Source organism: Cynocephalus volans, chromosome X, assembly GCF_027409185.1.
Source record: "Cynocephalus volans isolate mCynVol1 chromosome X, mCynVol1.pri, whole genome shotgun sequence".
NCBI lineage: Eukaryota > Metazoa > Chordata > Mammalia > Dermoptera > Cynocephalidae > Cynocephalus > Cynocephalus volans.
In genome coordinates this window covers 113,799,793-113,826,543 of record NC_084478.1, presented here as the reverse complement: position 1 = coordinate 113,826,543, position 26,751 = coordinate 113,799,793, and the positions used below count along the sequence as shown (strand labels likewise).

Genomic DNA, 26,751 nt, shown 5'->3' with positions numbered 1-26,751 from the left:
CACCTCAATCCAAGGCTGGGCTCCTGTGGAGAAGATTGTCTAACCTTGAGGATGAGGTACCTTCTTTGGAAACTGTGCCAGCAGCCAGATTAGAGAAGAAGGGGAGCCTCCACTCTCCCTGCTGCGAGCTGCACACTCCAGGTAAGCACAGATTGTGTTGCCAGAGCTTAGAGTAAATACCCCACACAGGGAGACCTGCCCTGCTTTCCCCCTCCTCCCTCCTCCTCTACCCTGGCCAAGTTCAGGAGGAGGCCTGAGCAGCTGCTTTCCCTGACAGCATGGGCACAAGTGACAGCCTATTTCCTGGCACAAGGAGGGGGAGAGTAGGATGGGGCAAGCTCTGGGCCGTGGGGAGCCCCCTTGCTCCAACTATTTTTGCCCGAGGAACTTGGCTGCTGTGTGATTTTTTGTGTGAAAGCCAGGAGGTCATGAAGGGTACTCGGCCCTGGGGCTGAGGCCGTTTGCAGGCTCTGCTGAGCTGCTGCCTACCCCCAGCCCTCACAGTGGGGAGGGGTTAATGCATCCTGCCCCTTCCTAGGCTGTAGGCACCCTGGCCCTTGGGGGAAATTGGTTTCTTTTTTTAAGCACAATTAGTCCAAAACCATAAAGTCTAAGAAGTGATTCCCCCGGAGGACCCTCCAAAGAGGGCTTTACATGCTCCTTGGGTTATCCTTGAAAATCCTTCAAAATTTCTAAAGCACGGCAATTATTTCCACAGGCTGAATCCAGCAGTTCTTGGAAGGGTTTCAAAGGGTACATACAGTGGCAGCAGTTCCCTGTAGCCTCACCTCCCTCCCCACAGCAGAAACCTTCACAAAGAGAAGCAAACCCTCACTGGGATGTTCTCTCTACTCTGGCCAGCCACAGAGGGTCCATTCAGTTCTTTGTCCAAGGGTCTCCCTTCAAGGAGCTGGCCTTTGGGAGAGCCACTGAACCTAAGCTACAAGCCTCAAGAGCCAATGGAGCTCTCCATTCTGAGGCAGGAGCTGCTCAGTTGTCCTCAAATTTCCTCAAAAGGGGCAACATGGAGGTTGCTGGTGAATGCTGGGGTGGGGCTGGCTTTCCCAGTTAAAGCTGGATTTGGAAAGAGTGGTTGTTCCTGGGTTTCCTTCACTGATAACTGAGAAAGAAGGAAGTTATTGGCATTGCAGCATGAAGTATTTTTCTAGACATCAAGTGGGCCTTCCAGATAATCAGGGCTCTCTAACAGCAGTGGAATATAGTGATTAGGAATGTAGACCTTGAAGTCAGACGTACCTGGGCTTGAAAATCAGCTCTACCGAATACCAGCTCTGTGACTTTGGGCAATGATTTAACCTCTCTGAGTCTTCATTTTTTTCATCCCTAAAAAAGGTATAATAATAGTGGTAACCTCAAAGGGTTATTGAGAAGATTACACAAGATAATGAACGTAAAATTCTTAATATAGTGCCAACGCTAAGGTACAATAGCAATAATAATGATAATAACCAGGTGAGGTTACAGAGTATCTCTGGAAATGTTCGATAAACATTTAACAGATAGAAGCTGAACTTTAGTGATCTCTAGAACCAATACCTTTCGGATCCAGGATTCCTAGTCTTCTCCAAAACCTGCTTATCATTAAAATGTAGGAAATGTGTTTGGAAGAGATGGTGAGACTCTTTGAGTCACCTAGAAGTTTTGTTACGTATTCATTGTCTTCCAACAATATCTCCAGCTCCCCTAGGTATGTCCAACACTAGGGTGACCAACTGTCCCAGTTTGCCAAGAAAAGAGGTTTCCCAAGATATGGGACTTTCAGTGCTAAAACTGGGTAAGCCCTAGGAAAACCAGGACAAGTTGGTCAGCCTACACCAGCACTTGAGCACTGCACTTGAAACAGTTGCCTCACGGCCGCCAAAAACAGCAGGTGGGAAATTCCAAGAGTCCCCCATTCCTCCACTCTCAAATATGCCCAGGCAAGCAGGGTTGCCAGATAAAATACATGATGCCCAATTAAACTTAAATTTCAGATACATGAATAATTGTTTAGTGTAAGTATGTCCCAAATACTGGATGGGACACACTTATACTAACAAATTGTTCATCGTTTATCTGAAAGACAAATTTAACTGGGTGCCCTGTATTTTTATTTGTGAATCTGGCACCCCTACAGGCAAGGGCAGTTTGCCATGGCAAGCCAAGCTGGCTTCTGGGGAGGGAGCCAGGAGAGTTGCTGCAGAAACCTCAAACAAGAAATCCCAGTCTCTATGAACACACCTTCTCTGCATATCAATCCCCTGTTCCTTCATCTTGTGGGCCTGCCCTGAGCTCCCCAGTCATGCAAAGAGCATTTAGGGCAAGGCAAGATGAACTGGGCCCTGAGGCAGGCTGCATAACACATAGCGATTAGGATTTAGGAGTTTGGGCTTAGTAGCCACCCAAATTGGGTTCATATTCCAATTCGGTCCAGGACATAGCACAATAAGTAGCAATTGTTTTTCCTACTTAGAGCCTGACCTTTCTCCTGTTTATCTTTTCTTTTCCTTTCTGCACTTTGCCAGACATTGAGAAGAACACAGTGAAATGGGATGGTTTCTAGACATAGTCCTTGCCCCAAGGGAGCTTATAGCCTCAGCTGAAAGGCATATTAGAAACATGGAGATCCAGACATAAGTAATATTGAGCACCTACCCTGTGCTTGGCCTTGCTCTAAGTGCACATGTTAGGCAGATGGCAGCAAAGGCTCAGCCTGTCCTTTCCAATTCAAATAAAATTGGCTTGAGCCCCTATCACACCCCTTGTTGGGAAAGTCCAGTGTCTTCCCCAAGATTTCTGAGAATTGTGAGGGGGCTTGGAATCCCATGTGGCTCTGAATTTGGGCTCCAAATGAACTTCGGATTTCATAGTTCACCTGCCATGGCTATTTTTTGGCCACATCACACTGGGAACATTGCTCTTCTCCCTGATTTCTATTTAATATTTAAAAAAAAAAAAAAAAAAACATATGAAGAACTTGTGCAAGTAACAGAATTCACCCAGGTTTGGGCAGATGAAGGGGGCATATACTACAACAACAAAAACAATTAAAAACTGATTACTAGACATTCTCGTATTTAAAAGTCCTTGGCTACATTGCCTCTTGGAAATTCTCTTCATACTCCAGAGCCCTACTTTGGACCCATTCTTGCTCCTCCCTTCCCTCTCCCATTTCCTCTCTTCCCTGTCCACACCAAATTTATATTTATTTCTTATGAAGAGTAGTTTATCTACATATATGTTATCTTCCAATCCTTTCCATTGGAGCTTCTCAGTCTTTCAATTGGTTTATCAGGGTATTTTCCTTAAAAAAAAACTGTTCTCTCCTTAAAAAAAACCTTGATGTCAACTAATGAAATAATCATTTTATCAACCATTTCTCACTTACAAATGTAATCACTATTTATCCCACAACACATGAAGTAGGGTTATTATATCCATTCCACACATGAGTAAACTGAGGCTTCTGAAGCCCCCTGCCAGCATTGGAAGAGCTAGGATTCCAACCCAGTTCTTCTAAGTTCGGAGTCTAGAGTTCTTATCACTACCCATGAGTATTGCTGCAGAGAGAATATATCAGAAAGTGCTAAATTATGTGTTATGGACAATTAGAGAACAAATGCACCAGGGATGGGGGTTGGAGAAATTACTGTCAGGTAGAGGGTTCCCTGACTGGGGAAAGGGCCTACCTGCTGCAGGCTACGAGCTTCTCCCTCAGGCCAGCTCCAGAGCCAGCAGAGCAGAGCTCTCTGTGTACAGCAAAATCACAAACCCCCAGATTTATTAGGTCACTGGATTCCTGGGTTGTTTGGTCTAGAAACCACTTCAGACATGACCTAGCTATCACGCTTTTGTTTTTTAAACAAATTGTACTTCTAGGTCTTACAGCAGTCCAAAGAAGTGGATACTGTCACTATGTCCAATTTACAGATGGGCAAACTGAGTATCAGAGAACTCAAGCACCTTGAGCTCAAGATCATACAGCTAATAATTGGCAGAAGCCAGTATGTAGGCTCTCTGGCTCAGTGCGCGGTCAACGCCCTTTAGCCAAAGACCACCAGGAATACACCCAGGGTTGATCAAGTTGGGTTTACTGCTCATTGCAGCAAAGGGAGACACCCCACTTTCCCCACTATGGGTGTTTTCCCTTAGCGCAATGAACAAAAAGCCCAAATGTTCAACCACAGGCATGCTCCTGGTGGTCTTTGGCTGGAGGGCACTCACGGAAACAGGTTCACTGAGATTCAGTTGAACCCTTTTCACTGCCTTGAATCTTCCACTTAGTAATAGTGACCACGTCTGAGATTCCTTGTATCTACCTGTTGGAGGTGCCAGCTTGCCCAAATCTGGGAGGAAAATTCATGTTGAATTAAGTTCTGATATTTCACTGAAGCCCTTTAACATTAGGTTTTATTTTGTTTTGCTAGGAATGAGGTCCCTTGGGGAGTTTTTGGTTATCTGATCAGATTTGTATTGCTCCTTGGTGAAACTGTTTTCTAGCCGTCTAACATGTGCTCCTATGGTCTGTCTGCCTGTCTGGTGTCTTTTAAAGTTGTTTGTTTATAAGAGGAAATGTCTATAAGGAAAGGATGGGGCATAGGTTCAATAAGCTCATCCTTGAGGTGCCCGTGAGGACTGAGAAGTTCAGAAGGTCCCCTCAGACCACTGTCCTTTGGATAAATCTTGCCTCAGGTTATCATTTCAAAACCTAAAACAAACAAACAAACAAAAGAAAAACACTTCTCAATCTTGTCTTTGTATCTCTGAGATCTGCTTTCTTTAGTTTCTTTTTTTTTTTTAAATACGACCCGACCCGGTAAGGGGATCTTAATCCTTGACTTGGTGTTGTCAGCACCACGCTCTCCCAAGTGAGCTCAGCCAGCCATCCCTATATCGGGATCCGAACCCATGGCCTTCGTGTTATCAGCACCACACTCTCCCAAGTGAACCATGGGCCGGCCCCTTTCTTTACCTACAATCAGGGGGTTTTATCCAGCCTTTGATCAGTGGTGATTGGCTTTGGCCACATTCCAGAGATATCCAGTTCACCACGACCATCTTAAAAGAACTTTGAGTTCTCACGGGGTTTTCTCAATCTAAAAATATACCTCTTCCAGGCTAAACACCTGCTTCCTTCATGTTTTCTCACGACAATGCTTACTTTATACTTATCCCTCTGACTGGCACAATTTTACCAAGGACAATTTAAACTTGCAGGAGCTACTTTGGGGAGCTTTGGACATGAGCAAAAGAGGTACTTTAGAACAAAAAGCAAAAGAAATCCTCATAACAAGATTATCTTGTTTGTCTAAGAGAAATAATTTTGTTTAACATAGGAGGCTTCCTCTGTTTCCATATTTTGGAGATTAATAAATGCTGGCTGGCTTTTTAATTAAACAGGTTGATAAAATTTTCAAGGACCTATCTTATGTCAAAACCAGCTATATGCCACACTTTTGTGTGTATATGCCTCAAAATCTGTGTTTCTACATGTTAACCTTTTTCCTTCTCCTTGCAGAAGAAACATAACTAGTCTTTTACAGTGATGATTGTATGTTTGACTCATATCTGGCTCCCTTTTTCATTTTCTGGGTTCTTTTTCTGTCCCACTTCCTCTCTTTTCTCTCTCTTGCGAAACCTTGAAGATTAACTGATCAAAAAATCATTTATTTGTCTTGCATACACTCTAGAAATGTTTCATTCAGATAAAGTCAAATTTACCTAAAAGAAAAATTTTTAAGTTATTAAACTGTTACTTTTTGTGTGCACTGAAAAGTATATTTACATAATAGCCTTGTTACTATAGCTATAAGAAAATAAGAAAAGAATTCAGTTTCAACATAAAAGAATTTTGGTGTGATTCAGTCTTCAGCACACTATTTTGGTTAGTTAAAGACCAGGGTTAAATGTCTCATAATTCAAACTTCTTAAATTTCCTACACTGGTTTTATGAATTAAATAAATTACCACTGTCTTCATAACTTGTTTAAAATTAAAATTAGAGGTATAAAATTATATTCAAGTAAATAGAATGATATTAATGAATATCTGTAAAAGGGTTTAATTTTATCAAATTCTTACAATGCTATAAATCATAAGGATTCACTATGTTAGCTAAATTGTAATTTCCAGATTCTCAGCTAACTTTAAGACCATAGACCTAAATCAATTACAAATAATCTTTGAATGCTTGTACAGTTCCAAAAAGAAAACAAAAACAAAAACAAAAAAAAACAGATATGTGGAGTATACATAAAGCAAATGTATTTCACAGGGCCTGGTTTTCCAAAGCCTTGCAGTTTCAAATGTAAACCTTGCAAAAGACAGGAAATTTTCCCCAGGCTATAGTCTCTGTTGTAAGATAAAGAATTGTAACACGGCAATGTTGCTTGATCAAAGACAAACAAGTTACTGATTTATATGTAAAAATATTGGGAAACTGCTGTAAGAAGAGAATGTTTGCTAAAATCAAGCTTTTGTTGGTGGATTGACTTAACTTCTTTCAAATTGCATTATGGAATGTCATCTTGCTTGTTTTACTGAATGCTGCCCACTTCTATTGTTAAACTTGTTAAACTATACTTAGCAAAATCCCCACCTATGTTCTCTTCTTGTGACTTACAATAAATGTGGAAAGAGAACCCCAATTCGTGGTTAATTTCCCAAATGGAAGGAATGCCTCTATCTTGAGGGTTCCGGGAGATTAACCCCTTTCAGAGCTTCTCACTGCTCAGAAGAGATGGGCTTTGAGTAATCCTCTGTGGCTCGGTCACCCAGGGGAAAAGGGGTGACAAATCCGTGGGAGGCAAAGCAACACAGATACATAGCTTTATGCTTATTTGTTTAAATGGCAATCAACTAACAAAATATGCAAAAGCTTCTGGATAATATTTTATATTTTGTCTCCTAAAACTGTTAAAATGATATCAAATAATTGTTTGTGGGAGGCCTGAGAGCCAGCCCAGGTCAGTCCCTGCCACTTAGAAAGACCCTAGAACTGCTGGGCCCACATGCCCCAAGTCAGCCATGCCAGAACAGGCAGGTACTGCAGGGACCCCAGGCCAGTGCCTGCCACCAAGAGAGGCCTGAGAGCCAGCAGGTCCACACACCCTGAGTCAGCCGTGTTGGAACAGTCAGGTGCTGTGGGAACCCCAGCCCAGGCCAGTCCCCACTGCCCGGAGTTTCCAGGCCCACATGCCCCAAGTCAGCCAGGCCAGAAGAGGCAGGCACCATGGGTCCTCCAGCCCAGGCCAGATCCTGCTCTCCAGAGAGGCCTGCGAGCCACCTGGCCCCCACACCCCAAGCCAGCCATGCCAGAACAGGCAGGCACTGTGGGACCCCCAACCCAGGCTAGTTCCCACTGCCCAGAATTGGCACTACCTTCAGGATCCAGGCCAGACATCAGGGTGGAACAAGTGGACTGTGATACCCCCTGCCACAATGACTAAACACCAAAGAAAAGATACCAGAAATATGAAAAATCAAGAAAGTACATCACCACCAAAGGAAAATAATGACTCTCAAGCTCTAGATCCTATAGAACAGGAAGTCCTTGAAATGACTGACAAGGAATTTAGAGCAACAATTCTAAGGAAACTAAATGAGATACAAGAAAACTCAGTTAGACAACACAATGAAATGAGAAAAAATATACAGGATCTGAAAGAAGAAATGTACAAAGAAATCAGTGCCCTGAAAAAGAATGTAGCAGAGCTTGTGGAGCTGAAGGATTCATTCAACAAAATAAAAAACACAACAGAGAATCTAACCAGCAGGCTAGAACAAGCAGAAGAGAGAATATCTGATATTAAAGACAGGCTGTTTGAATTAACACAGGCAGAACAGAAAAAAGAAAAAAGAATTTTAAAAATTGAAGAAAATCTGAGAGATAACAGACATCCTTAAGTGCTAAATACCCAACTCATGGGTATTTCAGAAGGGGAGGAAAAAGGAAATGGCATTGAAAACATATTCGATGAAATAATAGCAAAAACCTTCCCAGGCATAGGAAAAGTCACAGACCTTCAGATTCAGGAGGTCCAAAGATCCCCAAACATATTCACCCCCAAAAGGTCCTCTCCAAGACATATTATAATCAAACTGGCAAAACTCAAAGACAAAGAGAGAATCTTAAACACTGCAAGAGAGAAGCGGCAAGTCATCTATAATGGAGCCCCAGTCAGACTAACATCAGACTTTGCACCAGAAACCCTTAAAGCCAGAAAAGAATGGGATGATATACTCAAAATACTAAATGACAAAAATTTCCAGCCAAGAATACTTTACCCAGCAAGGCCATCCTTCCAAAATGAAGGACAAATAGTATATTTCTCAGACAAACAAAAACTGCAGGAGTTCACTACCACACGACCAGCCTTACAATAAATTCTCAAGGGAGTATTGGATTTGATACCTGAAAAACAACCATCACTGCCATGAATACTCAAGAAAAAACAAAACCTACCAGTAAAACCAAAATGCTAGCAATAAAGAGAAAAAAAAGTTTACCTACCACCTCAAGAAACCAACAAACACAGAAGACAAACAGAAAATCAGAAAGAAAGGAACAAAAGATACTTAAGACATCTAAACAAAAATCAAAAAAATGCTAGGAGCAAATCACATCTGTCAATAATAACTCTAAATGTAAATGGATTAAATTCCCCACTCAAAAGACACAGACTGACTAACTTGATTAAAAAGATGAACCTAACAATATGCTGCCTTCAAGAGACTCACCTCACCTGTAAAGACACACATAGACTAAGAGTGAAAGGATGGAAAAATATATACCATGCAAATAGAAATGAAAAACAAGCTGGAGTAGCTATTCTTATATCAGATAAAATAGACTTTAAAGCAAAAACCATAAAAAGTGATAGAAAAGACCACTATATAATGATAAGAGGATCTATCCATCAAAAAGACATAACAATCATAAATATATATGCACTTTACATCCCAGTAGCAAGATTTATAAAGCAAACACTAAGGATGTAAAGAATGAGATAGACACTACCAACATAATAGTGGGATCCTGAACACCCCACTCTCAACATTGTACAGATCATCTAGGCAAAATATCAATAGAGAAATACAAGATCTAAACAATACTTTAGACGAATTGGACTTGGCAGATATCTACAGAACATTCCATCCAACAACCTCAGAATATTCCTTCTTCTTATCAGATCGTGGAATATTTTCCAGGATAGACCACGTGTTAGGTCACAAAGCAAGTCTCAACAAGTTCAAAAAAATGGAATTATTCCATGCATTTTTTCTAATCACAATGGATTAAAATTAGAAATCAATAACAAATGAAACTCTGCAAACTATATAAACACATGGAAATTGAACAACATTCTACTTAATGACATATTGGTCCAAGAAGAAATTAAACAGGAAATCAAAAATATTCTTGAAACTAATGAAAATAATGACACATCATACCAAAACCTATGGGATACTGCAAAAGCAGTACTAAGGGGGAAATTTATCACATTAAATGCTTACTTCAGAAGAATGGAAAGATGGCAAATAAACAACCTGACACTTCACCTTAAAGAACTAGAAAAACAAGAACAATCCAAACCCAAAGCTAGTAGATGGAAAGAAATAATTAAGATCAGAGCAGAACTAAATGAAACAGAAACCCGAAAAATGATACAAAAGATCAATAAAACAAAAAGTTGTTTTTTTGAAAAGATAGAAAAATTGACAAACCTTTAGCAAGGCTAACTAAGAAAAGAAGAGAGAAGACCCAAATAACAAAAATTAGAAATGAAAAAGGTGATATTACAACTGATACCTCAGAAATATGAGGAATCATTAGAGACTACTATAAACTATGTGGCAACAAATTTGAAAATCTGGAGGAAATGGATAAATTTCTGGATATATACAAACTACAAAAACTGAGCTAGGAAGATACAGAAAAACTGAACAGACCAATAACAATAAAATAGATTGAAGCTGTTATCAGAAGGCTCCCAACAAAGAAAAGCCCAGGACCGGATGGGTTCACTGCAGAGTTCTACCAAACTTTCAGAGGAACTGATATCAATTCTCTACAAACTATTCCAAAAGATTAAAACAGAGACCATTCTCCCAAACACATTCTGTGACACAAACATCACCCTGTTACCAAAACCAGACAAAAATACATCAAAAATAGAAAACTACAGGGCAATATCCTTGATGAATAGATGTAAAAATCCTCAGTAAAATACTAGCTAACAGAATACAGCAACACATACACAAAATTATACACCATGACCAAGTAGGATTCGTCCCAGGGATGCAAGGTTGGTTCAACATACACAAATCAATAAATGTGATACATCACATCAATAAAAGCAAATAAAAAAAACCATATAATCATCTCTATAGATGCTGAAAAAGCATTTGACAGAATTCAACATTCGTTCATGATAAAGAGTCTCTACAAATTAGGTATAGATGGAAAGTATCTCAACACAATTAAAGCCATATATGATAAGCCCACTGCCAATATCATCCTGAATAGGGAAAAGTTTTTTGGCTTTTCCATTAAGAGCAGGAACTAGACAAGGATGCCTACTGTCACCACTCCTATTCAACATAGTGTTGGAAGTACTAGCCAGAGCAATGAGAGAAGAGAAGGAAATAAAGGGCATCCAGATTGGAAAAGATGAAGTCAAACTGTTCCTGTTGGTGGGTGATATGATCCTATATATTGAACAGCCTAAAAGCCTCTTCAGAAAAACTCTTAGATTTGTAAATGATTTCAACAAAGTTGCAGGATAAAAAATCAACACACAAAAATCAGTACATTTCTATACTCCAACAGTGAACATGCAGAAAAAGAAATCAAAAAAACTAGCCCATTTACAATAGCCACCACAAAAATAAAATACTTATGAATAAAGTTAACCAAAGATGTGAAAAATCTCTATGAAGAGAAATACAAACCACTGTTGAGAGATATTAAAGAGGACACAAGAAGATGGAAAGATATCCCATGCTCTTGGATCGGAGAATTAGCATTGTGAAAATGACCATGTTACCCAAAGTGATCTACAGATTCAATGCAATCCCCATCAAGATTCCAATGACATTTTTCTCAGAAATGGAAAAAACTATCCAGACATTTATATGGAATAACAAGAGATCATGCAAAGCCAAAGCAATCCTGAGGGGGGGGGGAAGCTGGAGGCATAACACTACCTGACTTTAAACTATATTACAAAGGTATAATTACCAAAACAGCATGGTACTGGCATTAAAAACAGACACACAGATAAATGGAATAGAATAGAGAACTCAGAAATCAACCCATACACCTACAGCCATCTGATCTTTGACAAAGGCACCAAGTCTACACACTGGGGAAGAGACCACCTCTTCAGCAAATGGTGCTGGGAAAACTGGATATTCATTTGTAGGAGAATGAAACTAGACCAGTACCTCTCACCATATACCAAAATCAACTCAAAATGGATTCAAGAATTAAATATACATCCTGAAACAATAAAATTCCTTAAAAAAAACATAGGGGAAACACTCCAGGAAGTAGGAGTGGGTCCAGACTTCAGGAATATGTCCCCAAAAGCACAGGCAACTGAAGGAAACATAAACAAATGGTATATCAACCTAAAAAGCTTCTGCACAGCAAAAGAAACAATCAACAGAGTGAAAAGACAACCAACAGAGTGGGAGAAATTATTTGCAAAATATACATCTGACAAAGGATTAATATCCAAAATTTACAAGGAACTCAAACAGCTTTACAGCAAAAAACCAAATAACCCAAATAAAAATGGGCAAAGGAGCTGAATAGGCATTTCTCAAAGGAAGATATATGAATGGCCAACAGACATATGAAAAAATGCTCAACATCACTCAGCATTCAGGAAATGCAAATATAAACCACTTTGAAATACCATCTCACTCCAGCTAGGATGGCTAATATCCAAAAGACTGAGAATAGTAACTGCTGGCGAGGTTGCAGAGAAAAAGGAACTCTCATACACTGTTGGTGGGACTGCAAAATGGTACAGCCTTTATGGAAAATGGTATGGAGTTTCCTCATATGACCCATATGACCCAGCTATTCCACTGCTGGGAATATACCCAGAGGAATGGAAATCATCATGCCAAAGGGATACCTGTACTCCCATGTTTATTGTAGCACTACTTACAATAGCCAAGAGTTGGAACCAGCCTAAATGTCCATCATCAGATAAGTGGATAAGGAAATTGTGGAATATCTACACAATGGAGTTCTACTCTGCTATAAAAAAAAATGAAATACTACCATTTGCAACAACATGGATGGACTTAGAGAAAATTATATTAAGTGAAACAGATCAGGCACAGAAAGAGAAATACCACATGTTCTCACTTATTTGCGTGAGCTAAAAATAAATAAATAAATAAATAAACACACAAACAAATAAAGGGAGGGGGAGAAGACACAACAAGCACAATTCCTGAAACTTGTTAAGACAAGTGAACAGATATGATGTAGTTGGGGGGAGGGGAGAGAGGAAGGGGGGAAAGAGGAATGGGTAAAGGGTCACGAAAAAGGACTACAATGTATATTGAGAAGTTAAAATTAAAATAAATAAATAAATATAAAAGGAAAAATAAATAAAGAATTGTTTTGAAGAAAAAGATAGGTAAACTCTTTAGTTTCTGTTCTCTAGTTTTCTCTTGTGTGTGAAGAAAGAAAAGTTGGTTACTTTGATTAAAAATAGGAATTAATAAAAATGGTTAGTTATATTAGGTATAATAATTACAGATAAATAAAAATATGTGTATAAGATAATAGATATTATCTTCAGTTTCCTTATTAAGAAAGTTGTTATAGTTTATTCATATGATATATATTTTTTTATTTAATATATCAATTAATTATATTTAAAGCTATAGTTAAAAGCTTCAGATTATAACCTATTTTTATATTTATATATCTGTATATGCATAAGTGCATACATATAAAGGTATATTAATAAATCCTTTATACAAATTGCTGCATGAATTATGTGCCAAAAGAGTAAAATTAGAATTTGAGTCTTTTTTATACAGAATGACTAAGTTATTTTATGTCCTTATTAGTAGAAGTTCCTGTTTGTCACCAAATTATTCTGTTAAGTTGTAGGGATTTTCAACATATTCTGAAATCATTTTTTAAATGAGTCCTTACTTTTAAACAAAAAGCTAATTTCCTAATAGCCATTATTATTGCTCAGTGATTTTACAATGTTGACTGTAAATATTTGTTGCTTTAAATATTTATGACTTTTACCTTGTCCTTTCTAAGAACTATTCTCAATCTTGCCTCTCCTAAATTCAGAATAATAAAACCATGAAGATGTCTTTTATGCCTAAACTATCTTTAGGTTTCCTAAAATGCCATTAGGTGACAGAAAGATTTGCCTTTTCACCCTATAGAAGAAAGGGCAATAAGAAAAATTAGGTTTATCTAAATTTCTCCAACTTTTAGTCAAACTGTTATGAGAACTACCAAACTCAGTACTAAAATAAACGGAAAAATTAAAAACAGAGTTTATCTTCCGGATATAAGTAAAATATGCAAATATGAATGTCTTTCACTGATTGAATACTTTTTAAGTTAAAAGAAACATTTTCATATTTAATCACAAAGACTGGCATAATACGTGTATACCAAAAGATTTTTCCAGCATTTTAGATTCACAAATTCTTTTTCTTTTCTTGTTTAAGTTTCTGGTAGGCACTAAGGGTACTAACTCAATTTCATGGGAATGGCCAGAGGTATACTGCTTATTTCAGGCTTTCATTAGATCCAGTAGCTAAGGCATAGCTATTTTGTCTAAGAGCTATAACAGCAATAGCAAAACATGTAAAAGTTCAATTAGCTTAGTTCTGGATCTCCACTAAACTAATAGTTCCCCATGCTGTGCAAACTTTTCTATTGACAAAAACTGCTCACTGCTTTTCGGCTAGTTACTTAGCCACCTAGGAAATATTACTGCTTTCCTCTTCACACTATCTGCTTCTGCAATACTCTAAACCCAGTCATGCTTCTTCATTTACTTGAAGAAGGGAAAACCTGCAACTGCTTACTTCTGTTAGTGAATTCTCCATACCCTGCACAGACCTTCGGAGACACTTCAGCCTGCTTTGCAGGAACTGTTTAACTCTACTCAAAAAAATCTGTTAGCTTAAAGGGACACAAAATGGCCTCATTTCTCTTGTCATAAGTGATACTTTTGCTCTCAGTACAGTCTGTGCCGACTAGGAGTACTACTTTATATGTGAACATCAGATATCAATGCTATGCCGTAACTTATACTGTAAATTTAGGATAATTTTTAGAGACTTTCAGATATTTAAAATTACCACCCCTCCAGAGGATCATGTTTCTCTAAAACTTTTTTTTTTTTTTTTAATTATCCGAAAGTATCCAGTCACCTCCAAAAAGAGGCACACACAGGCTACTTTGGAGAACTCTGAGAAGACATAACTGATTGCCTCTTCATGCATACTATGTAAGCTGCAATTCCCATGTTAGGAGTAATACAGTTGACCAAAACAGCTCAAAACTTGTTTTTGACTGTAACAAAAGCATAAATAACACAGTCTCTACTCTGAAAGCCCAATAAACTATTCTAAATTCAGTAGCAAAAATTGTTATGGACAACATATTATCCTTGATTTTCTCTTAACTAGTTAAGGGGAATTTTATGCTATAGCAAATACTTCTTACTGCATCTATATACTATGAGATAAGTAAAATAGCTAGAAAAAAAAAAAAGGTCGTTTCCTGGACTAATAATCATTTTGTTTCTGATGATTGTTAGTATTACAGTTGGCAGGTGTGTCCTGTCTAGAGTTTCAAAAGCTACTGCACAATCATTGTCATATTAGAAGATTCAACAACTCATCCTGCAACATAATGAGCAGAACAGACTAATCCTAATCCTACTACATTCTCTAAACCACCTCCTGATCAGCAAAATCTTGGCAATGGTGAAGATTTGGATATCATTGACTAATGTCCTCCAGCCTGACTTTTTCTGCCCTTGGCTGTAAAGAAAGGTCTAAGAAAGAAACAAGCACTAACTGACGCTAGGACCTGGACTTGTCTTGCTAAACAATTTCACAGAATATCAACATCAGACAAGGCCACTCTGTGACCATGATGGATCAAAACAAAACAAGATCACTGTGTAATCAGATCTGAACACAGACAAAACATGAATAGTGTCTAAACTATAGACATAACCAAACTTGCCTATTCTGACTAATGTGAGTATTATATTAGCTGCTGCTTCTTTAATTACATCTCTATCTTTGCTCTGATCTTCCCTACTTATAGATAAGATTAATTGAGATACCCAATTATAGAATTACCCTGCTTCCTGACAGTATACAATTCAGAGCAAAGCCCCACTTTCTTAGGCCCTCTCCAAATCACTAACACAGGTCCAAATCCTGCAATAAGTCATTCCTAACACCCGTTACTGAGGCTCCCCATACTTCCCCAAGGTGTGCATTCTCCCTCGTTGCAATGAGTAATGCATGTATTACCTCCCTTTTATTCCACAAGGAAGAAATTATCATCATCCTCATTTTACAGATAATGAAAATGAGACTCAGAATTTAAATAACTTTCCCAAGACTACCCAGCTAGTGAACCAAGAAACCCAAACAAGTATCCAGGACTTGCTCTTTGCAGTATGCCATACTGCCCTTAGAAGAGTGCTTTTAAGGGAGATTCTATTAGGTTCCTGGAAATTCCTCTAAAGAAAATTCCATTTTCCAACAGGCTACATCTTACTCTTAGTTGCCATATTGGCATATCATCCCCTCCATGATTATCCTTGGCCACTTTGAATGTTCTCATTAACCTTGCACACAGCAGTTGCTCAATAAATTGTGTGTGTGTGTGTTGTGGGTGGGTGTGTTGTGATGTATCTGATGTGTCATGTGATTTGTGCTGGGGCTGCAAGTGTAGAATCACCCCGACCATATCTGCACAGAACAGAAACAAACCTCTCTCTTCAGGCCCCTTCCAGGTTGGCCCTAACAGAGCTGAGGAGCTCTCGGGCTGTGGTGAGGCTGCTGCTAGCTCAGCACAGGAGTTTCCAGGGAGCGTGAAGGGAGGGGCCAGAGTCGGCACTGCAGAGCTTTTGCCTATTTAGTGCTGACAGTGGAGAATTAGCCATCAGTCACCGAGCAAGGAAGTGAATTCTTACTATTGTCAGCCTCCTGCCTCTTTGTGCTAGGCACAAGAGGTAGAAGAGGGGGTTCACAAGAGGTATAAGATATGGAGTCTGCTCTGGGGAGCTTACCTTAGCCTCCCACAGTGGGTCTACCTCCTGTCTTCTCTTCTCTCCCTTCCATCTGGAGACCGTGTTGAGATACCAAAGGAAACACTCCTGTGGGGAAGGGGGTGGACGTGCTAGATGATGCGGGCATGAAGCACAGTCATGAGGGCTCTTAGATAAAGTGTGAGCATTCAGTGACCTAGGCATTTCTGTTCTAGGATAATTATCAGGGAAGAAAGTCACCAGGGGTGGGAAGGAGGGAGGAAGGAGAGGAACAAAGTTCTAGCAATTTTTATACAGCAGCGGCTTAGGGACAGCAATCTGAAATGTGTGTTAGGGGAATAGGGAAGTTTGTCTGGAGGCTGCGCTTGTTTAGCAGTATTTTACTTGGATTATACTTTCATTTAGGGTGGTTTTGTGAGCAGGTAGCAGCTTACAGCATTAAGAGTAGAGCTAAAGCTGCTCCCAGCCACCCTTGCTTTCAAGTGTCATGAGAGGTGCTCCCTCTCTGGGCCAGGCAGGCAACAGAGGAAGCCAGAGAGATGGGACCAAGGAAGAGGCTCTGGAGTCTTGAGAAGGGGCCAGCAGGAGCCAAACTATGTCAGATACGGTGGCTCCTTCCTAAAAATCAGCTGGGACAGTGGCTGCTATGGACTATCTAAGACCATATTCAGGACCTCCCCACAAGGGCCTGTGACTGGTAGGGGCAGAGGTTTGTGCTAGACACAGCCCACATGTAGAGGCTGTAAGAACTAAGCATCCTTTCCCCACAGGGCCTATCCTAGTAGGGTGTCTTGTTCAGGGCTGGCCTTTATTAATTAATGAGAACATCTTCCCTACTCCACTCACAGATGTAGGAGGGGAGTAAGATCCTTGGAACGATCTATGGCATTCTTCAGACTTGATCCTCCAAGCTTTGATCTGGAAGGCTAGAGTGGAGGGTTGACTTGGGCTTTGATCTGGAAGGCTAGAGTGGAGGGTTGACTTGGTCCATCTGAACTTCCATCCTGTTTATCCCATGGCCACCATAGCCATCAGCCCAGTTTCTCCTCCTCCTCTTAGAAAGCCCCAGCCCCAACAAAGACGCAATGCCTCTTTCCCTCCCCCGGTGGCCCAGCTGATACAGCCTACGTTTTTAAAAAGAACCTCTCTCCATCTCTCCTCCAAATAGGAGATAATGAATAGGAAAGAATCAATTAACATCCAATGGAAACATTTCCAAAGCACTGACAAACGTTACTGGAGTCTCTCACTGGAAAGAGAGTGAAATTTCCCAAATCAAGTTTCGAGAATGCCTGTTCTACTGGATGGTGAAAGGTATAATGTAATAAAAAGTGTTCTGCAGCCAAATATGTTGTGGAAATTCTGGATTAACCAAAATTTTTTTAAAAATAAATTTTTTTTTAAAAGAGCATGTTCACTTTGAGACCTGTCAGAACCTGCACTGTGCTGATGTGCATTATGCTTTCTAAAAGATGGAGGGGATAGAGTCTGTAGCTTGATGCCAATTATCAAGCACTTTCTGTACGCTAGGCTCTGGGCTGAGTGTCTGTATGTATTAATCTTCATTTAATCCTCATCATATAAGATAGATGCTACTGTTATCTTCATTCTACAGATGAAGAAATTGAGGCACAGAGAGGTTAACTAACCCATCTAAGGTCACAAACCAGTAATCAGCAGAGCTGATACTTTGGGGGACTGCACTCGAAAGTATTGGATCAGTGTGGCAGAGACTGTACAGATGTTCACCGAAGCCATTTTCTCTTTTTACAGGGCTCACCACTAATTTACATTTCCCAGGCTCCCTTGCAATGAGGCAGTCAGTCCTCACCTTCGGAATGAGAGCAGAAGTGCCACGTGTTCTTTACAGACTGGGGGATTTAGGGGTGGGTGTGCCTCCTCCATGTTCTCACTTTTCCTTCACCTGTTGGCAGAATGCAGAGGACCCAATAAAGGACTTCAAGGATATAAGAGATGGCCAAGCCACACTATGAAATGTCCTTGGGTCCCTAAATGACTGTGTAGATCAGAGCCCACCAACGTACTCTACCCCCACGTTTTCCAAGCAGTATTGGAAAGTGAAATTGATAAGAAATAATTGTTGATTGCACTAAACCACTGTGATCTGGGTGCTGCTTGTTACAATGTTCATTGTATCCTATAGTAACTAATATGATCATGACATTCTTTTCTTTTTTCCTATTGCACCTCCTGGGACAAAAATTCTGAGGAGTCTGTTTATACTGAAGAATGACTGTGTAGTATAGTGAGCACCAGGTTTTCCAAAGTCAGAACAAGATTCAAATCCCAGGTCTGCACCAGCTGTGCAACTTTGGGCAAGTCACTTAATTTGTCTGAGCTTCTGTTACCTAATTTAAACATGGAGATATTAATGCCTAACTCACAGAGTAGCTGTGAAGATTATGTGAGATCATGTACAGAAAGTACCAGACACACAGTAGGTGCTCATTAATAAGTAGCTATTATCATTACGAGGAGGACCAGGCATTCTGTCTGACACATAGTAAGAATATAGTAAACAGTAGTCCCTTTTCTTTAATTCCTTCCCACGTCCCTATAGCCTAAGGGCTGGCCTGACTTTGCAAGCACCTTGTCTGTATTACTACCGTCCCAGCTCCTTCTTGGCAGCACCTTCCCTTACCTCACTTGCAGGAACTGGTCTATGCTCCATCTTTATCCTACCCCAGACAAATGCCAAAGCCCAAGTGAAGCCACTCTCTACTGAGGACCTGCCTCTTTAGAAGGCTTTGTGGGGTGAATAATGTCCCCCTTCTAGACTCAAGCCCTCAGTTCCAACCTCCACTGGAGTCCTTTGGGCTGACTCCTGTGCCTGGAATCAGTCAGGGCTATGCTGCCCAGTGCCCACCACTCCCAGTGTCCGATCTAATACTACCTCCAGTGTGCAGAAACCGAATATGAATTCTTCAAGTGTCAGCCAATGTGGTATCACTGAATCCTGCAAAAAGGTGTGCTCAGGCCCTGGGAAGACCAGAAGTCATAACAGCTGCAAGCAGGGGGCTGGGGGTTCAGGGACAGTGCCCACTGCAAAGAGAATTCTGGTAGCAAGGGGATTCTTGATCTGTAGCCGTGTGTGACCACTCTGGGCAGTGATCCAGAAACTCAAATTCACACACACCTACCTCTTCCTGGAACAGGCATAACCAATGTTTTTTTGTGTGTCCTGTCCAGCTGCAGCCCTCCTCAATCCCACCCCTCACCACCACACCTAAAGAAAAAAGATTAAAAGCTCAGCTATTTTTAATTCTCTGCTTCTCCACAGTTGGCCTGGATATCTCAACTGTTTCAACTCTTCTCTCTTTACTGGAGTTTTCATTGATTTGAGACTCTTACTCCCTTCTGCCTCGGGCTGATGAACCTCCTGCAGTAACCTCTTTGGCAGGCTACATGGTGGGCGTCTGTCAGTGGGGAGCATGCTCTTGTTGGTGGCATGGAGGGCCTTCCCTCAGCCCCTGCAGAACATGACTGCGTCTCCCTGGCCCTTTCTGGCATTTCCTGCTGTTCTTGGCTATAAGGCTTAGGGGCATCTACTCTCCTCCCCCCAAAGCTAGACCAGTCTGTCTTCTGAGTGGAGATGATCACTGGGCCTTAAGCCCTCAAAAAATCACAGCACTGGAGCCAGCACAGGCAGCACTTCCTAGAGGTCTCCAAGGCTTTAGGGCTGATTACACTGGGCTAGGGAGGAGCCAATGATCCATGGAGAAAAACCTTTAGAAGGCACTATGGCTCCTCATCAGGGCAGGTATCTCATAGAAGCCCCTGACAACTTGGAAGCTGGAAACAAACCTTTCTTAGCCTATCCCCTAGAAGGCAGACTAAAACTATTTATAGATAATACTCATAGTTTTTGAGTGCTTAGAATATGACCAGCTCTCTTCTAACTACTTCGTAGACAACTACACATTGAATCTATGAAACAACCCTATAAGGAAGGTACTATAATTACCCCCATTTCATAGGCAAAGCAACTGAGACACAAAGAGTTTCCATAGCTGGTAGGATTCAGAACAAAGTTTTGAACCTAGACAGTCTGATTCCAGATCCCATGCTCCTAACCACTATGCATACCACCTGGCTAGCGTGCCAATGTATAGATAAACCTCCTCTCCTGCCCTCCACCTCCTGATTTAGTCCTTCTTCACTCAGGACCTGGTTCGCAATGCCTGGAGGCTTCATCTACCTCAGAGAAAATCCTAGAATTTTGCCATGTAGGGCCCTGGGACACTGTGGTCTTGGGGAGGAGGCCTCCTCCTCCACATTTGAGGAGAGCCAGAAAAGGAAAAGAGGGAGGGTAGCAAAATCAGGTATCTGGAAAAGGAAGCAGCTAGTAAGGGAACTGGAAAGTGGAAGAGAAACCCCTCCTCTCCCCAGACAATACAACTGCTCCCCCATCCTCCCCCCCTCCCACATACATACATATGCACGCACTCACATGCCCATACTTCTGTGCTCAATTATTCCAGCAGAAGGGCAGAGCAGGGCTGCCAGAGAAGAGATTGCTTGTTAGTGAAGGAGCTTGGCAAACGTGCCCTCCAGCTCTGCTTCTGAAAGAAGCCAGAGCACTGGGGGCTGGGCGACCTGCACAACTCCTGGGGATCAGAGAGCATCGCCAGCCAGCGAGGGCAGATGCTGAGAAGACACTCTATTCTGCTGCTCTGCAGGACACTGTGAGCAAAGCTTTGTGGGCAGCCTCCTACACTCCTGATCAAGCCCTTGGGCTCCATTCTGGAACCTTCCTAAGGCAGACTCAATAGGAATATCCAGAGGAAGCCTCGTTCCATCATGACTGCTTATTCTACAGGACCCTTCTATCTTCTCAACCAGTGGGCCATCTTCAGCTTAGTCTCTATCAGTTCCTTAGGCTTTGACTCCTCCGCATAAAAGTACAGTCCTGATGACCCGTTAGTTGTCTGAGAATAAGCTGGCTAAGCGTAAAAGCCAAGCCTTCCCATAATGCTTCTCTCCCAGTGGCTCATCCTCCTCTGCCGTCAGAACCTGCTCACCTCACATCATCAGACATCTCTGCAATTGACACCTACTCTTCTCTTACTTTTATTTATTTGTTTGTTTGTTTGTTTGGGGGAAGGGGCACATGGTCTCATATGCATTTACAAGACTTAGTTTACTCATTGGGAAGATGATACTGCCCTGCATATCACCTATAAGTTTTGAGAATCTGATGAGATAAAGTTCTGAATGCCCTTGTAAAATACCCAAGTGCTGTATGTCCTAGGAGACTCATCTGTCTCACGCACCAGCCTGTGAGCTTGTCATCTACCTAACTGTTCCCTTCCTAGTACCTAGCAGAGTACTTTGCACACAGTAGATACCTGATGGAGTCTGGATATGTTGTCCCTTCCAAAACTCATGTGGAAATTTGATCTCCAATGTGGCAGTGTTGAAAACTGACTGAGTCATGGGGGCGGATCCCTCATGAATGGATTAATGCTCTCTCTGGGGGAGGGAGGATTAATGAGTGAGTTCTCACTCTATTAGTTCCCGTGAGAGCTCATTGCTTAAAAAGACCCTGGCACCTTCTCTCTCTTTCTCTCTCTCTTGCTTCCTCTTGCCATGTGATCTGCTTGTACCCGCCAGCTGCTGCCACTTTCCACCATAAGTAGAAGCAGCCTGAGGCCCGTGCAGCTGTCCCAGAATCGTAAGCCAAATAAACCTCTTTCCTTTATAAATTACCCTGTTTCAGGTATTCTGTTATAGCAACAAAAAATGGACTAAAACAATACCCAATAAAACAGGGTTTCAGGAATTCAAGATATGACTGAAAGCATAGCATTTTAGGACTGCAGATAGTCAAGCCTCTGTTACTGTGAGCTGCTTCACAGCCCACACCTGGGACCAGGACCTTCCCATAGTCCCCAACAGCAGCATCAGGTGACACCAAGTGAAGCCAATATCATTCATACTTTTTTAGAGGGATGCAGTGGGAGTAGGGCTATGCTGGGCTGTAAGGAAATTGGATCACAGCACTGTCTTTCCCCCCATTAATGACAAGAATGTGGAAGTAAGGGTGATACCTGAGACCAACACTGTGATAGTAGAGGGTGATAGGGGGACAGTAAGAGACCTGGGGACTGTTTGGACTCTGATTCCTTGTTCATTCCAAACCATTTCAGACTCAGTTAATGTGAGCAGCAAAGGAAGAAGGCTGAGTGGGACCATCTCCCTCTAGCAGCAGGCAGATAGCCTAAGACTCAGGAGATGATCACAGTCCCATAGAACTGGATGTGACCTTTGAGACCACTTCCTTCATTTGACAGTTGAAGCCCAGAACCCTGAAGTAATTCATCCAGGGTCACAGAGCCAGGGAAGGACATAGCCATGACTGAAACCCAGAGCACCCACCTCGCAGACCAGGGTTGATTTCATCCCCTACCTCCCACCAGGGAGAATGGTTCTTTATTATTTCATGTCCCCTAACCAATTTCATCTTTACAGCAATCCCAGGAGTCGGGCAGGACAAGCATTGCCTTTCCCATTTTATACCAGAGGAACCTATGGCCCAGGGAGATTTTTGCATTAATAGCCATACATACTGGTGACATAGCCTCCTAGGAGCTTACCTAGTGCTCCTGATGAGGCAGCTAGTGGCTAAGGGAACCAAAGCTGGAGTCAGACAAACCTGGATTTGAATCTCAGTTCCACAGATTACTATTCATGAGACCCTGGGGAAGTTATCTATCCTCTTTGGGGCTCAGTTTTCTCAAATATAAACTGGGGAATGATAATAGTACTGACCTCACCTGGCCTTTGTGAGCATTAAGTGAAGCAAAGTATGTCCAGTTCCTGGTATGGTTAAAGGTACATCGTAAGTTCTGTGTAATTCAGTAATTCTTCCTTCTTCTCTGCACCCTCCTCAGCCTCAGTGCCTCTCTCTTCAGAAGGAGTCCAGTGAGAAGAGGGGGAGGGACAGCCAATAACAAAAGCTGAGAAAGTGAGCTTTGGAACACAGAACCAGTAGTGTTCTCCTATCCCTGGCCCTAGCCCCTCCTCCCTTCCTCCCTCCCTCATCCCATCAAGGACGATGGACAAAAGAGTACCCTGAGCACACTGTCACTCCCCATGCCATTTGTGTTCCTGAGCAAGCAGCCTGCAAAATCTTTAAATACAAATTTAAAAAAATAAATCAGCAAATCCCAATTGCCTGACCTTGGAGGCAGAGAGACAGACAGATAGACAACAGATGTGGAGGAATGAGCCAGGAGGACTGGTGCCCCCATAGTGTGGAGGTGGGGGAGGAAGTGGAGGCAAAGACAAATAAAGATGAGGAAATCAGCGTGCATAAATATGGATGCCGACCACATGGTTGCGTCCCTTTTCCCCAAGACGGACAGCCAAGTAACTTTGTGGCCTGGTAGGATCAGGCCTCCATCTCTCTTAGTATCACTGAAGCCAAGGTCAATGCGATGTCCTGACAATGGCCCAGTGCAAATTCTAGCCAAGAGGGGCTTGGCTCAGAAGAAATGAAAAGGAAATGATAAGCAATTGCTCTTCCCAGAAACCCTTCCCTTTTATGCCCCATGTATACTTGTCTGTTCCTTTCCCATCTGAACCATTTTCCTGGTTTGTAGAAAACTGGCCTGGTTCTGTCATGAGACCACTACAAAGGAATGTTATCCCCCAGCTATAGAATATGTCAGAGCCAGACTGGAGACTCGCATTTCTGTCTGATTGCCTCCATTGTCATGACTCAGGTCTCACACATTGCTCTTTCTTAAACTGTGCCCTTAGGAGCAAGACTTTTCCATTGCTCCTCTTCTCTTCTTTGACAGCAGGACCCTGAAGGCTACTATCTCCAGAACTGGCCCTCTTCAGGCTGAGCCTGGTTAGGCTGAACTGATTGACCTCCAGCAAAAATCAAGCCTGAGGCTGGTGAAAAGCAGACTTTCTGGGCACTTCCCTGCTATGGACCCTTCAGCTTAATGTTTGGGTTGTCTTAACCAAACAGTATTCCTGCCTTTGTGTTCATTTCCTGTGTCCCTGTACAAGGAAGGCAGTTTTTATTTTAAACCAGCTGTCAGGCTTGTCAGCTATATAGCCCATTTCTCAGAGCAACCAGGGGAATTTCTGCATAGGTGTAATGTTGGCTCTATCAGGAGAAAAGGTAAAACTTCCCTCTACCCTTGAGCAAATGGAGAGGCTAGTCTCACTGGATCCAGTACTGCCAGGCTGGCAGACCTACTGGTTGGGCTCCTTTAGTCAAGTTCTCAGCACAAGGATGGTGAGATTGGGAACATGGGGAGCAAAGGGAGCTCACATCCCAACAAGACACTGGGCATGTGGAGGACACTTGCTGATCTCTAGCCAGGTGCCCTTGTTTCACTCTTGGTGCCCTCTGACAGGGGCACTTCTTCCAGGTAGACCAATTGATGTCCAGGGACAAATCCAAACACCAAGGTGCTGTGGTCTGAGTGTGTCCCTCAAAATTCATGTGTTGGAAACAATCCTCAATGCAACAGTATTGGGAAGTGGGGCCTTTTGGGAGGTGTTTAGGTCACGAGGGCTCCACCCTCATGAATGGATTAATGCTACTATAAAAAGGACTGTGGGAATGGGTTCACTCTTTCTTACCCTTCTATCTTCTTCCACAGGAGGATGCAGCAATAAGGCACCATCTTGGAACCAGAGATGGAACCTGCTGGTGCCTTGATCTTGGACTTCCCAGTCCCCAGAACTGTGAGAAATAAATTTCTGTTCTTTAAAACTTGCTTAGTCTGTGCTATTCTGTTATAGCAGTACAAAACAGACTAAGACACCAGGTGTTTGGCTTCTGTGCTCTTACTACTCTCTGCTCACTCCCACTTCCCTCTCAGTGAAGAAAAAGGGTGAAGCAGAATAAGGAAACACATTCAGTGAGAAAATATTAATTACCAGACACTTTCTTGGGCACGTTCCTATACCTTATCCCATTTCTTTATTTCTGTTTTTTTTTTTTTTTTTTTTTCCTTCAGGGTGGGGGGTGTTCCTCAGGGGCAAAGAATTGCATTAATTCAGTTAGAGTTACACTGTCATCACCAGTTCATGCATTACCCACTTTGTTTAATTTTTTCTTTTTAGTCACTCAGACTGCATTTTCTTCTTACTCTCCTGAACGAAGAGAAGAATGACCATCAATGGCAAATGGCAGCTGCAGTGAAGCAACACCTAGAGCCAGCTTCACACTCAGGAGAAAGCGCTGCACCTCCTCCTCATGGTTTTCAGTGCTCTACCATGTTCAGAGAAACTTTTCTAGTAACGAAATATAAAAATGATCCCTGAAAATATAGTCTTTGTTTTATTTTATTTATATATTTTATTCATTTTACTTTATTTCTTTCTCTGTTTATCACCCTTCCTTATCCCATCTCTTTTCCTGATGGACATCCACTCTTGTTTACTTGATTTACATAAATGGTATTATCCTGTACATCATTTTTTGCTTCTTTGTTTCACATAATAACCATTATTGAGAACTAATTATTGATATCTATGGATCTAATGTGTTCATTTTAACTACTACATAGTATTCTATGATTTGCATGTTTTGCATTTTATTTATCCATTTCCCTGTTGATAGACATTTAGGCTGTTTCTAATTCCTCTCTATTACAATATTGCAACAAACATTTTATTTTTTTATTTTCTTTATGTATTTTTTAGTATGTGTGCTGCCAAAGCAACAACTTTATGTATTTTTTAAATTGAAACCTAATTGGCGGAGTAGCTGAGGTGGAAAAGGCGGCCACTGGGCCTCAGGCAGCCAGGAAACTTGTGGACCTTCCTCTTGCCATCTCTTAAGGGAGGACCGCTGCTGGTGGCTGGTCGTGGGGGGTGACCGCCACTTTGCCCTCGGCAGGAGAGGCTGCCTCATTTACAGGCAACAGCTTTGAAGTGTGGAGCAGGAAAAGAACTGTTTCTTAGCTGTAAAAGCGAGTCTCTAAACAGGGAACATGGCGCCAGGGCTGCTGTGGATGCAGACAGGATCCCGGAGGCCGGGGCCGCGCTGAAGGCGGCCAGCTGCCCTATTCAGGATTCGAGGTTTCAGGCCGGCATTAAACAAGATTCCTGGGAGCGACCGAGCCGCGCCGCGACTGAACAGCCCGAGGCGGCAGCAGCTGAGAAGGGGGAAGGCGGCAAACCAGAGGCAGAGAGTGAGCGCCCGACCTGGCACAACCCTGTGTGACCCCTGGCCAAGCCCTGTTTGGGGGGCTGATGCCCACCCGGCTCCCGCCTGCATCACCGAGTCACTCACCGCCCCGGGGCTGCCTCCATTTTCCCAGGTGCTAGCAGCTCTGCTCAGCTTGGCCATCACTGAGCCTTCCCACTTGCTTGGCCCGGCGCAGGGCTTTCCGGATCCTGCGGGCCAGCCTCCCCTCCCACTCCCTCAGTGGTTCTCTGGCGGGGCTGGTGGCGGGGG

At 42.1% G+C, this 26,751-nt stretch overlaps 1 long non-coding RNA gene and 1 other non-coding gene across 2 annotated transcripts; one reads left to right on the top strand and one right to left on the bottom strand.

Moving 5' to 3' along the window:
* LOC134366610 (uncharacterized) lies at positions 1-25,616 on the top strand. The gene is made up of 3 exons (XR_010022348.1): positions 1-141; positions 24,947-25,031; positions 25,413-25,616. It is a non-coding gene; the product is annotated as an uncharacterized LOC134366610 (long non-coding RNA).
* LOC134368729 (small nucleolar RNA U3) lies at positions 25,414-25,625 on the bottom strand. The gene has a single exon (XR_010022447.1). It is a non-coding gene; the product is annotated as a small nucleolar RNA U3 (small nucleolar RNA).
* Between the last annotated feature and the right edge of the window lie 1,126 nt (positions 25,626-26,751).